We start from the raw sequence: 16,145 nt of genomic DNA, 5'->3' as shown, positions 1-16,145 counted from the left end.
TATAGAGATGGTGCTGTAGATATTTCCATGTTTATACAGATCGCGGTGTAGATATTTCCATGTTTATACAGATAGCGGTGTAGAAATTTCCATGTTGTTACAGATATCGGTGTAGATATTTCCATGTTTAAACAGATTGCGGTGTAGATATTTCCATCTTTCTACAGATGGCATTGTAGATATTTCCATGTTTATACAGATGGCGGCGTAGATATTTCCATGGACATGCAGATGGCGGTGTAGATATTTCCATGTTTATACAGATAGCGGTGTAGATATTTCCATGTTTACACAGATGGTGGTGTAGATATTTCCGGGATTCTACACATGGCGGAGTAGATACTTCCATCTTTATGGAGATGGCAGTGTAGATATTTTCATGTTTATAGACATGGCGGTGTAGATATTTCCACGTTTATACCGATAGCGGTGTTGGTATTTCCACGTTTATATAGATAGCGATGTAGATATTTCCATGTTTATACAGCTCACGGTGCAGATATTTATATCTTTATACAGATGGCATTGCAGATATTTCCTTATTCACACAGATGGTGGTGTAGATGTTTCCATGTTTATACAGATGGCGGAGTAGTTAGTTCCATGCTTATGGAGATGGCAGTGTAGATACTTTCATGTTTATAGAGATGGCGGTGTAGATATTTCCATGTTTATAGAGATAGCAGTGTAGATATTTACATGTTTATACAGATGGCTGTGTAGATATTTCCATGTGTATACAGATGGCATTGTAGATATTTCCATGTTTATACAGATGACTGTATAGATATTTCCATGTTTTTACAGATGGCAGTGCAGATATTTCCATGTTTATAGAGATAGCGGTGTAGATATTTCCATGTTTCTACAGATGGCGGTGTTGATATTTCCATCTATACACAGATGGCCGTGTAGATATTTCCATGTTTATACAGATGGCGGCGTAGATATTTCCATGGACATGCAGATGGCGGTGTAGATATTTCCATGTTTATACAGATAGCGGTGTAGATATTTCGATGTTTACACAGATGGTGGTGTAGATATTTCCGGGATTATACACATGGCGGAGTAGATACTTCCATCTTTATGGAGATGGCAGTGTAGATATTTTCATGTTTATAGAGATGGCGGTATAGATATTTCCATATTTATAGAGATAGCGGTGTAGATATTTCCATCTTTCTACAGATGGCAGTGTAGATATTTCCATGTTTATACAGATGGTGGTGTAGATATTTCCATATTTATACAGATGTCTGTGTAGATATTTCCATGTGTATACAGATGGTATTGTATCTATTTCCATGTTTATACAGATGCTGGTGTAGATATTTCCATGTTTATTCAGATGACTGTGTAGATATTTCCATGTTTTTACAGATGGCAGTGTAGATACTTCAATGTTTATGGAGAGGGCGCTGTAGATATTTCCATGTTTATACAGATCGCGGTGTAGATATTTCCATGTTTATACAGATAGCGGTGTAGATATTTCCATGTTTTTGCAGATATCGTGGTGGGTATTTCCATGTTTACTCAGATTGTGATGTAGATATTTCCATCTATCTACAGATGGAATGGTAGATATTTCCATGTTTATACAGATGGCGGTGTAGATATTTCCATGTTTATATAGATGTTTGTGTAGGTATTACCATGTTTATACTGATAGCGGTGTAGATATTTCCATGTTTATACAGATTGTGGTGAAGATATTTCCATGTTTATATAGATCGCGGTGTAGATATTTCCATGTTTATACAGATCGCGGTGTAGATATTTCCAAGTTTATACAGATAGCGGTGTAGATATTTCCATGTTTATACGGATAGCGGTTTAGATATTTGATGTTTATAGAGATAGCGGTGTAGGTATTTCCATGTTTATAGACATAGCGGTGTAGATATTTCCATCTTTATATAGATGGCGTTGTAGATATTTCCACGTTTATATCGATAGCGGTGTTGGTATTTCCACGTTTATACAGATAGCGATGTAGATATTTCCATGTTTATACAGCTCGCGGTGCAGATATTTATATCTTTATACAGATGGCATTGTAGATATTTCCTCATTCACACAGATGGTGGTGTAGATGTTTTCATGTTTATACAGATGGCGGAGTAGTTAGTTCCATGTTTATGGAGATGGCAGTGTAGATACTTTCATGTTTATAGAGATGGCGGTGTAGATATTTCCATGTTTATAGAGATAGCAGTGTAGATATTTACATGTTTATACAGATGGCTGTGTAGATATTTCCATGTGTATACAGATGGCATTGTAGATAATTCCATGTTTATACAGATGACTGTATAGGTATTTCCATGTTTTTACAGATGGCAGTGCAGATATTTCCATGTTTATAGAGATAGCGGTGTAGATATTTCCATGTTTGTACAGATGGCGGTGTTGATATTTCCATCTATACACAGATGGCCGTGTAGATATTTCCATGTTTATACAGATGGCGGCGTAGATATTTCCATGGACATGCAGATGGCGGTGTAGATATTTCCATGTTTATACAGATAGCGGTGAAGATATTTCCATGTTTACACAGATGGTGGTGTAGATATTTCCGGGATTATACACATGGCGGACTAGATACTTCCATCTTTATGGAGATGGCAGTGTAGATATTTTCATGTTTATAGAGATGGCGGTGTAGATATTTCCATATTTATAGAGATAGCGGTGTAGATATTTCCATCTTTCTACAGATGGCAGTGTAGATATTTCCATGTTTATACAGATGGTGGTGTAGATATTTCCATATTTATACAGATGTCTGTGTAGATATTTCCATGTGTATACAGATGGTATTGTATCTATTTCCATGTTTATACAGATGGTGGTGTAGATATTTCCATGTTTATTCAGATGACTGTGTAGATATTTCCATGTTTTTACAGATGGCAGTGTAGATACTTCAATGTTTATAGAGATGGCGCTGTAGATATTTCCATGTTTATACAGATCGCGGTGTAGATATTTCCATGTTTATACAGATAGCGGTGTAGATATTTCCATGTTTTTACAGATATCGGGGTAGATATTTCCATGTTTACACAGATTGCGGTGTAGATATTTCCATCTATCTACAGATGGCATGGTAGATATTTCCATGTTTATACAGATGGCGGTGTAGATATTTCCATGTTTATATAGATGGTTGTGTAGATATTACCATGTTTATACAGATAGCGGTGTAGATATTTCCATGTTTATACAGATCGTGGTGAAGATATTTCCATGTTTATACAGATCGCGGTGTAGATATTTCCATGTTTTTACAGATCGCGGTGTAGATATTTCCAAGTTTATACAGATAGCGGTGTAGATATTTCCATGTTTATACGGATAGCGGTTTAGATATTTCCATGTTTATAGAGATTGCGGTGTAGGTATTTACATGTTTATAGACATAGCGGTGTAGATATTTCCATGTTAATATAGATGGCGTTGTATATATTTCCACGTTTATACCGATAGCGGTGTTGGTATTTCCACGTTTATACAGATAGCGATGTAGATATTTCCATGTTTATACAGCTCGTGGTGCAGATATTTATATCTTTATACAGATGGCATTGTAGATATTTCCTTATTCACACAGATGGTGGTGTAGATGTTTCCATGTTTATACAGATGGCGGAGTAGTTAGTTCCATGTTTATGGAGATGGCAGTGTAGATACTTTCATGTTTATAGAGATGGCGGTGTAGATATTTCCATGTTTATAGAGATAGCAGTGTAGATATTTACATGTTTATACAGATGGCTGTGTAGATATTTCCATGTGTATACAGATGGCATTGTAGATATTTCCATGTTTATACAGATGACTGTATAGATATTTCCATGTTTTTACAGATGGCAGTGCAGATATTTCCATGTTTATAGAGATAGCGGTGTAGATATTTCCATGTTTCTACAGATGGCGGTGTTGATATTTCCATCTATACACAGATGGCCGTGTAGATATTTCCATGTTTATACAGATGGCGGCGTAGATATTTCCATGGACATGCAGATGGCGGTGTAGATATTTCCATGTTTATACAGATAGCGGTGTAGATATTTCCATGTTTACACAGATGGTGGTGTAGATATTTCCGGGATTATACACATGGCGGAGTAGATACTTCCATCTTTATGGAGATGGCAGTGTAGATATTTTCATGTTTATAGAGATGGCGGTGTAGATATTTCCACGTTTATACCGATGGCGGTGTTGGTATTCCCATGTTTATACAGATAGCGATGTAGATATTTCCATGTTTATACAGCTCGCGGTGCAGATATTTATATCTTTATACAGATGGCATTGTAGATATTTCCTTATTCACACAGATGGCGGTGTAGATGTTTCCATGTTTATACAGATGGCGGAGTAGTTAGTTCCATGTTTATGGAGATGGCAGTGTAGATACTTTCATGTTTATACAGATGGCGTTGTAGATATTTCCATGTTTATAGAGATAGCAGTGTAGATATTTACATGAATATACAGATGGCTGTGTAGATATTTCCATGTGTATACAGATGGCATTGTAGATATTTCCATGTTTATACAGATGTCTGTATAGGTATTTCCATGTTTTTACAGATGGCAGTGCAGATATTTCCATGTTTATAGAGATAGCGGTGTAGATATTTCCATGTTTGTACAGATGGCGGTGTTGATATTTCCATCTATACACAGATGACCGTGTAGATATTTCCATGTTTATACAGATGGCGGCGTAGATATTTCCATGGACATGCAGATGGCGGTGAAGATATTTCCATGTTTATACAGATAGCGGTGTAGATATTTCCATGTTTACACAGATGGTGGTGTAGATATTTCCGGGATTATACACATGGCGGAGTAGATACTTCCATCTTTATGGAGATGGCAGTGTAGATATTTTCATGTTTATAGAGATGGCGGTGTAGATATTTCCATATTTATAGAGATAGCGGTGTAGATATTTCCATCTTTCTACAGATGGCAGTGTAGATATTTCCATGTTTATACAGATGGCGGTGTAGATATTTCCATATTTATACAGATGTCTGTGAAGATATTTCCATGTGTATACAGATGGTGGTGTAGATATTTCCATGTTTATTCAGATGACTGTGTAGATATTTCCATGTTTTTACAGATGGCAGTGTAGATATTTCAATGTTTATAGAGATGGTGCTGTAGATATTTCCATGTTTATACAGATCGCGGTGTAGATATTTCCATGTTTATACAGATAGCGGTGTAGAAATTTCCATGTTGTTACAGATATCGGTGTAGATATTTCCATGTTTACACAGATTGCGGTGTAGATATTTCCATCTTTCTACAGATGGCATTGTAGATATTTCCATGTTTATACAGATGGCGGTGTAGATATTTCCATGGACATGCAGATGGCGGTGTAGATATTTCCATGTTTATACAGAGAGCGGTGTAGATATTTCCATGTTTACACAGATGGTGGTGTAGATTTTTCCGGGATTCTACACATGGCGGAGTAGATACTTCCATCTTTATGGAGATGGCAGTGTAGATATTTTCATGTTTATAGACATGGCGGTGTAGATATTTCCACGTTTATACCGATAGCGGTGTTGGTATTTCCACGTTTATACAGATAGCGATGTAGATATTTCCATGTTTATACAGCTCGTGGTGCAGATATTTATATCTTTATACAGATGGCATTGTAGATATTTCCTTATTCTCACAGATGGTTGTGTAGATGTTTCCATGTTTATACAGATGGCGGAGTAGTTAGTTCCATGTTTATGGAGATGGCAGTGTAGATACTTTCATGTTTATAGAGATGGCGGTGTAGATATTTCCATGTTTATAGAGATAGCAGTGTAGATATTTACATGTTTATACAGATGGCTGTGTAGATATTTCCATGTGTATACAGATGGCATTGTAGATATTTCCATGTTTATACAGATGACTGTATAGATATTTCCATGTTTTTACAGATGGCAGTGCAGATATTTCCATGTTTATAGAGATAGCGGTGTAGATATTTCCATGTTTCTACAGATGGCGGTGTTGATATTTCCATCTATACACAGATGGCCGTGTAGATATTTCCATGTTTATACAGATGGCGGCGTAGATATTTCCATGGACATGCAGATGGCGGTGTAGATATTTCCATGTTTATACAGATAGCGGTGTAGATATTTCCATGTTTACACAGATGGTGGTGTAGATATTTCCGGGATTATACACATGGCGGAGTAGATACTTCCATCTTTATGGAGATGGCAGTGTAGATATTTTCATGTTTATAGAGATGGCGGTGTAGATATTTCCACGTTTATACCGATGGCGGTGTTGGTATTTCCACGTTTATACAGATAGCGATGTAGATATTTCCATGTTTATACAGCTCGCGGTGCAGATATTTATATCTTTATACAGATGGCATTGTAGATATTTCCTTATTCACACAGATGGTGGTGTAGATGTTTCCATGTTTATACAGATGGCGGAGTAGTTAGTTCCATGTTTATGGAGATGGCAGTGTAGATACTTTCATGTTTATACAGATGGCGGTGTAGATATTTCCATGTTTATAGAGATAGCAGTGTAGATATTTACATGTATATACAGATGGCTGTGTAGATATTTCCATGTGTATGCAGATGGCATTGTAGATATTTCCATGTTTATACAGATGACTGTATAGGTATTTCCATGTTTTTACAGATGGCAGTGCAGATATTTCCATCTCTATAGAGATAGCGGTGTAGATATTTCCATGTTTGTACAGATGGCGGTGTTGATATTTCCATCTATACACAGATGGCCGTGTAGATATTTCTATGTTTATACAGATGGCGGCGTAGATATTTCCATGGACATGCAGATGGCAGTGAAGATATTTCCATGTTTATACAGATAGCGGTGTAGATATTTCCATGTTTACACAGATGGTGGTGTAGATATTTCCGGGATTATACACATGGCGGAGTAGATACTTCCATCTTTATGGAGATGGCAGTGTAGATATTTTCATGTTTATAGAGATGGCGGTGTAGATATTTCCATATTTATAGAGATAGCGGTGTAGATATTTCCATCTTTCTACAGATGGCAGTGTAGATATTTCCATGTTTATACAGATGGCGGTGTAGATATTTCCATATTTATTCAGATGTCTGTGAAGATATTTCCATGTGTATACAGATGGTATTGTAGCTATTTCCATGTTTATACAGATGGTGGTGTAGATATTTCCATGTTTATTCAGATGACTGTGTAGATATTTCCATGTTTTTACAGATGGCAGTGTAGATATTTCAATGTTTATAGAGATGGTGCTGTAGATATTTCCATGTTTATACAGATCGCGGTGTAGATATTTCCATGTTATACAGATAGCGGTGTAGAAATTTCCATGTTGTTACAGATATCGGTGTAGATATTTCCATGTTTACACAGATTGCGGTGTAGATATTTCCATCTTTCTACAGATGGCATTGTAGATATTTCCATGTTTATACAGATGGCTGTGTAGATATTTCCACGTGTATATATCGCAGTGTAGATATTTCCATGTTTATGCAGATGGAGGTGTAGATAGTTCCATGTTTATACAGATGGCGGCGTAGATATTTCCATGGACATGCAGATGGCGGTGTAGATATTTCCATGTTTATACAGATAGCGGTGTAGATATTTCCATGTTTACACAGATGGTGGTGTAGATATTTCCGGGATTATACACATGGCGGAGTAGATACTTCCATCTTTATGGAGATGGCAGTGTAGATATTTTCATGTTTATAGAGATGGCGGTGTAGATATTTCCACGTTTATACCGATGGCGGTGTTGGTATTTCCACGTTTATACAGATAGCGATGTAGATATTTCCATGTTTATACAGCTCGCGGTGCAGATATTTATATCTTTATACAGATGGCATTGTAGATATTTCCTTATTCACACAGATGGTGGTGTAGATGTTTCCATGTTTATACAGATGGCGGAGTAGTTAGTTCCATGTTTATGGAGATGGCAGTGTAGATACTTTCATGTTTATACAGATGGCGGTGTAGATATTTCCATGTTTATAGAGATAGCAGTGTAGATATTTACATGTATATACAGATGGCTGTGTAGATATTTCCATGTGTATACAGATGGCATTGTAGATATTTCCATGTTTATACAGATGACTGTATAGGTATTTCCATGTTTTTACAGATGGCAGTGCAGATATTTCCATCTCTATAGAGATAGCGGTGTAGATATTTCCATGTTTGTACAGATGGCGGTGTTGATATTTCCATCTATACACAGATGGCCGTGTAGATATTTCCATGTTTATACAGATGGCGGCGTAGATATTTCCATGGACATGCAGATGGCGGTGAAGATATTTCCATGTTTATACAGATAGCGGTGTAGATATTTCCATGTTTACACAGATGGTGGTGTAGATATTTCCGGGATTATACACATGGCGGAGTAGATACTTCCATCTTTATGGAGATGGCAGTGTAGATATTTTCATGTTTATAGAGATGGCGGTGTAGATATTTCCATATTTATAGAGATAGCGGTGTAGATATTTCCATCTTTCTACAGATGGCAGTGTAGATATTTCCATGTTTATACAGATGGCGGTGTAGATATTTCCATATTTATACAGATGTCTGTGAAGATATTTCCATGTGTATACAGATGGTATTGTAGCTATTTCCATGTTTATACAGATGGTGGTGTAGATATTTCCATGTTTATTCAGATGACTGTGTAGATATTTCCATGTTTTTACAGATGGCAGTGTAGATATTTCAATGTTTATAGAGATGGTGCTGTAGATATTTCCATGTTTATACAGATCGCGGTGTAGATATTTCCATGTTTATACAGATAGCAGTGTAGAAATTTCCATGTTGTTACAGATATCGGTGTAGATATTTCCATGTTTACACAGATAGCGGTGTAGATATTTCCATGTTTATGTAGATGGTTGTGTAGATATTACCATGTTTATACAGATAGCGGTGTAGATATTTCCATGTTTATACAGATCGTGGTGAAGATATTTCCATGTTTATACAGATCGCGGTGTAGATATTTCCATGTTTATACAGAACGCGGTGTAGATATTTCCAAGTTTATACAGATAGCGGTGTAGAAATTTCCATGTTTATACAGATAGGGGTTTAGATATTTCCATGTTTATAGAGATAGCGGTGTAGGTATTTCCATGTTTATAGACATAGCAGTGTAGATATTTCCATGTTTATATAGATGGCGTTGTAGATATTTTCACGTTTATACCGATAGCGGTGTTGGTATTTCCACGTTTATACAGATAGCGATGTAGATATTTCCATGTTTATACAGACCGCAGTGTAGATATTTCCGTGTTTATAGAGATAGCAGTGTAGATATTTCCAAGTTTGTACAGGTGGCGGTGTTGATGTTTCCATCCATACACAGATTGCCATGTAGGTATTTCCATGAGTATACAGATGACATTGTAGATATTTCCATGTTTATACGGATGGTGGTGTAGATATTTCCATGTTTACACAGACGACTGTATAGGTATTTCCATATTTATACAGATGGCGGTGTAGATATTTCCATGTTTACAGAGATAGCGGTGTAGATATTTCCATATTTATACATATAACGGTGTAGAAATTTCCATGTTTATAAAGATAGCAGTGTAAATATTTCCATGTTTATACAGAACACGGTGTAGATATTTCCTTGTTTATACACATAGCGGTGCAGTTATTTCCATGTTTATACAGATAGCGGTGTAGATATTTCCATGTATATACAGATGGCTGTGTAGATATTTCCATGTTTATACAGATGGCTTTGTAGATATTTCCATGTTTATACAGACGACTTTGTAGGTATTTCCATGTTTATACAGATGGCGGTGTAGATATTTCCATGTTTATAGAGATAGCTTTGTAGATATTTCCATGTTTATACAGATGGCTTTGTAGATATTTCCATGTTTATACAGATGACTTTGTAGGTATTTCCATGTTTATACAGATGGCGGTGTAGATATTTCCATGTTTATAGAGATAGCTGTGTAGATATTTCCATGTTTATACAGATAGCGGTGTAGATATCTCCATGTTTATACAGATCGTTTTGTAGATATTTCCATGTTTATACAGATCGCGGTGTAGATATTTCCATGTTTATACAGATAGCGGTGTAGATATTTCCATGTTTTTACAGATATCGGTGTAGATATTTCCATGTTTACACAGATTGCGGTGTAGATATTTCCATCTTTCTACAGATGACATTGTAGATATTTCCATGTTTATACAGATGGCGGTGTAGATATTTCCATGTTTATATAGATGGTGGTGTAGATATTACCATGTTCATACAGATAGCGGTTTAGATATTTCCATGTTTATAGAGATAGCGGTGTAGGTATTTCCATGTTTATAGACATAGCGGTGTAGATATTTCCATGTTTATATAAATGGCGTTGTAGATATTTCCATGTTTATAACGATAGCGGTGTTGGTATTTCCACGTTTATACAGATAGCGATGAAGATATTTCCATGTTTATATAGCTGGTGGTGCAGATATTTATATCTTTATACAGATGGCATTGTAGATATTTCCTTATTCACACAGATGGCGGTGTAGATGTTTCCATGTTTATACAGATGGAGGAGTAGTTAGTTCCATGTTTATTGAGATGGCAGTGTAGATATTTTCATGTTTATAGAGATGGTGGTGTAGATATTTCCATGTTTATACAGATAGCGGTGTAGATATTTCCATGTTTATACAGATGGCGGTTTAGATATTTCCATGTTTATAGAGATAGCGGTGTAGTTATTTCCATGTTTATAGAAATAGCGGTGTAGATATTTCCATGTTTATATAGATGGCGTTGTAGATATTTCCATGTTTATACCGATAGCGGTGTTGCTATTTCCACGTTTATACAGATAGCGATGTAGATGTTTCCATGTTTATACAGCTCACGGTGCAGATATTTATATCTTTATACAGATGGCATTGTAGATATTTCCTTATTCACACAGATGGCGGTGTAGATGTTTCCATGTTTATACAGATGGCGGAGTATTTAGTTCCATGTTTATGGAGATGGCAGTGTAGATATTTTCATGTTTATAGAGATGGTGGTGTAGATATTTCCATGTTTATACAGATAGCGGTGTAGATATTTCCATGTTTATACAGATAGCGGTTTAGATATTTCCATGTTTATAGAGATAGCGGTGTAGGTATTTCCATGTTTATAGACATAGCGGTGTAGATATTTCCATGTTTATACAGATGGCGTTGTAGATATTTCCATGTTTATACCGATAGCGTTGTTGCTATTTCCACGTTTATACAGATAGTGATGTAGATGTTTCCATGTTTATACAGCTCACAGTGCAGATATTTATATCTTTATACAGATGGCATTGTAGATATTTCCTTATTCACACAGATGGCGGTGTAGATGTTCCCATGTTTATACAGATGGCGGAGTGGTTAGTTCCATGTTTATGGAGATGGCAGTGTAGATACTTTCATGTTTATAGAGATGGCGGTGTAGATATTTCCATGTTTATAGAGATAGCAGTGTAGATATTTACATGTTTATACAGATGGCTGTGTAGATATTTCCATGTGTATACAGATGGCATTGTAGATATTTCCATGTTTATACAGATGACTGTATAGGTATTTCCATGTTTTTACAGATGGCAGTGCAGATATTTCAATGTTTATAGAGATAGCGGTGTAGATATTTCCATGTTTGTACAGATGGCGGTGTTGATATTTCCATCTATACACAGATGGCCGTGTAGATATTTCCATGTTTATACAGATGGCGGCGTAGGTATTTCCATGGACATGCAGATGGCGGTGTAGATATTTCCATGTTTATACAGATAGCGGTGTAGATATTTCCATGTTTACACAGATGGTGGTGTAGATATTTCCGGGATTATACACATGGCGGAGTAGATACTTCCATCTTTATGGAGATGGCAGTGTAGATATTTTCATGTTTATAGAGATGGCGGTGTAGATATTTCCATATTTATAGAGATAGCGGTGTAGATATTTCCATCTTTCTACAGATGGCAGTGTAGATATTTCCATGTTTATACAGATGGCGGTGTAGATATTTCCATATTTATACAGATGTCTGTGAAGATATTTCCATGTGTATACAGTTGGTATTGTAGCTATTTCCATGTTTATACGGATGGTGGTGTAGATATTTCCATGTTTATTCAGATGACTGTGTAGATATTTCCATGTTTTTACAGATGGCAGTGTAGATATTTCAATGTTTATAGAGATGGTGCTGTAGATATTTCCCTGTTTATACAGATAGCGGTGTAGAAATTTCCATGTTGTTACAGATATCGGTGTAGATATTTCCATGTTTACACAGATTGTGGTGTAGATATTTCCATCTTTCTACAGATGGCATTGTAGATATTTCCATGTTTATACAGATGGCGGCGTAGATATTTCCATGGACATGCAGATGGCGGTGTAGATATTTCCATGTTTATACAGATAGCGGTGTAGATATTTCCATGTTTACACAGATGGTGGTGTAGATATTTCCGGGATTCTACACATGGCGGAGTAGATACTTCCATCTTTATGGAGATGGCAGTGAAGATATTTTCATGTTTATAGACATGGCGGTGTAGATATTTCCACGTTTATACCGATAGCGGTGTTGGTATTTCCACGTTTATACAGATAGCGATGTAGATATTTCCATGTTTATACAGCTCGCGGTGCAGATATTTATATCTTTATACACATGGCATTGTAGATATTTCCTTATTCACACAGATGATGGTGTAGATGTTTCCATGTTTATACAGATGGCGGAGTAGTTAGTTCCATGTTTATGGAGATGGCAGTGTAGATACTTTCATGTTTATACAGATGGCGGTGTAGATATTTCCATGTTTATAGAGATAGCAGTGTAGATATTTACATGTATATACAGATGGCTGTGTAGATATTTCCATGCGTTTACAGATGGCATTGTAGATATTTCCATGTTTATACAGATGACTGTATAGGTATTTCCATGTTTTTACAGATGGCAGTGCAGATATTTCCATGTTTATAGAGATAGCGGTGTAGATATTTCCATGTTTGTACAGATGGCGGTGTTGATGTTTCCATCTATACACAGATGGCCGTGTAGATATTTCCATGTTTATACAGATGGCGGTGTAGATATTTCCATGGACATGCAGATGGAGGTGTAGATATTTCCATGTTTATACAGATAGCGGTGTAGATATTTCGATGTTTACACAGATGGTGGTGTAGATATTTCCGGGATTATACACATGGCGGAGTAGATACTTCCATCTTTATGGAGATGGCAGTGTAGATATTTTCATGTTTATAGAGATGGCGGTGTAGATATTTCCATATTTATGGAGATAGCGGTGTAGATATTTCCATTTTCTACAGATGGCAGTGTAAATATTTCCATGTTTATACAGATGGTGGTGTAGATATTTCCATATTTATACAGATGTCTGTGTAGATATTTCCATGTGTATACAGATGGTATTGTATCTATTTCCATGTTTATACAGATGGTGGTGTAGATATTTCCATGTTTATTCAGATGACTGTGTAGATATTTCCATGTTTTTACAGATGGCAGTGTAGATAATTCAATGTTTATAGAGATGGCGCTGTAGATACTTCCATGTTTATACAGATCGCGGTGTACATATTTCCATGTTTATACAGATAGCGGTGTAGATATTTCCATGTTTATGTAGATGGTTGTGTAGATATTACCATGTTTATACAGATAGCGGTGTAGATATTTCCATGTTTATACAGATCGTGGTGAAGATATTTCCATGTTTATACAGATCGCGGTGTAGATATTTCCATGTATATACAGAACGCGGTGTAGATATTTCCAAGTTTATACAGATAGCGGTGTAGAAATTTCCATGTTTATACGGATAGGGGTTTAGATATTTCCATGTTTATAGAGATAGCGGTGTAGGTATTTCCATGTTTATAGACATAGCAGTGTAGATATTTCCATGTTTATATAGATGGCGTTGTAGATATTTCCACGTTTATACCGATAGCGGTGTTGGTATTTCCACGTTTATACAGATAGCGATGTAGATATTTCCATGATTATACAGACCGCAGTGTAGATATTTCCGTGTTTATAGAGATAGCAGTGTAGATATTTCCAAGTTTGTACAGGTGGCGGTATTGATGTTTCCATCCATACACAGATTGCCATGTAGGTATTTCCATGAGTATACAGATGACATTGTAGATATTTCCATGTTTATACGGATGGTGGTGTAGATATTTCCATGTTTACACAGACGACTGTATAGGTATTTCCATATTTATACAGATGGCGGTGTAGATATTTCCATGTTTACAGAGATAGCGGTGTAGATATTTCCATATTTACACATATAACGGTGTAGAAATTTCCATGTTTATAAAGATAGCAGTGTAAATATTTCCATGTTTATACAGAACACGGTGTAGATATTTCCTTGTTTATACACATAGCGGTGCAGTTATTTCCATGTTTATACAGATAGCGGTGTAGATATTTCCATGTATATACAGATGGCTGTGTAGATATTTCCATGTTTATACAGATGGCTTTGTAGATATTTCCATTTTTATACAGACGACTTTGTAGGTATTTCCATGTTTATACAGATGGCGGTGTAGATATTTCCATGTTTATAGAGATAGCTGTGTAGATATTTCCATGTTTATACAGACGGCTTTGTAGATATTTCCATGTTTATACAGATGACTTTGTAGGTATTTCCATGTTTATACAGATGGCGGTGTAGGTATTTCCATGTTTATAGAGATAGCTGTGTAGATATTTCCATGTTTATACAGATAGCGGTGTAGATATCTCCATGTTTATACAGATCGTTTTGTAGATATTTCCATGTTTATACAGATCGCGGTGTAGATATTTCCATGTTTATACAGATAGCGGTGTAGATATTTCCATGTTTTTACAGATATCGGTGTAGATATTTCCATGTTTACACAGATTGCGGTGTAGATATTTCCATCTTTCTACAGATGACATTGTAGATATTTCCATGTTTATACAGATGGCGGTGTAGATATTTCCATGTTTATATAGATGGTGGTGTAGATATTACCATGTTCATACAGATAGCGGTTTAGATATTTCCATGTTTATAGAGATAGCGGTGTAGGTATTTCCATGTTTATAGACATAGCGGTGTAGATATTTCCATGTTTATATAAATGGCGTTGTAGATATTTCCACGTTTATACCGATAGCGGTGTTGGTATTTCCACGTTTATACCGATAGCGATGAAGATATTTCCATGTTTATACAGCTCGTGGTGCAGATATTTATATCTTTATACAGATGGCATTGTAGATATTTCCTTATTCACACAGATGGCGGTGTAGATGTTTCCATGTTTATACAGATGGCGGAGTAGTTAGTTCCATGTTTATGGAGATGGCAGTGTAGATATTTTCATGTTTATAGAGATGGTGGTGTAGATATTTCCATGTTTATACAGATAGCGGTGTAGATATTTCCATGTTTATACAGATAGCGTTTTAGATATTTCCATGTTTATAGAGATAGCAGTGTAGTTATTTCCATGTTTATAGACATAGCGGTGTAGATATTTCCATGTTTATATAGATGGCGTAGGTATTTCCATGTTTATACCGATAGCGGTGTTGTTATTTCCACGTTTATACAGATAGCGATGAAGATATTTCCATGTTTATACAGCTCACGGTGCAGATATTTATATCTTTAAACAGATGGCATTGTAGATATTTCCTTATTCACACAGATGGCGGTGTAGATGTTTCCATGTTTATACAGATGGCGGAGTAGTTAGTTCCATGTTTATGGAGATGGCAGTGTAGATATTTTCATGTTTATAGAGATGGTGGTGTAGATATTTCCATGTTTATACAGATAGCGTTGTAGATATTTCCATCTATCTACAGATGGCATGGTAGATATTTCCATGTTTATACAGATGGCGGTGTAGATATTTCCATGTTTATATAGATGGTTGTGTAGATATTA

The sequence above is a fragment of the Pan troglodytes genome, chromosome 16 (genome assembly GCF_028858775.2).
Source record: "Pan troglodytes isolate AG18354 chromosome 16, NHGRI_mPanTro3-v2.0_pri, whole genome shotgun sequence".
NCBI lineage: Eukaryota > Metazoa > Chordata > Mammalia > Primates > Hominidae > Pan > Pan troglodytes.
Note: the sequence above shows the minus strand (reverse complement) of the source record.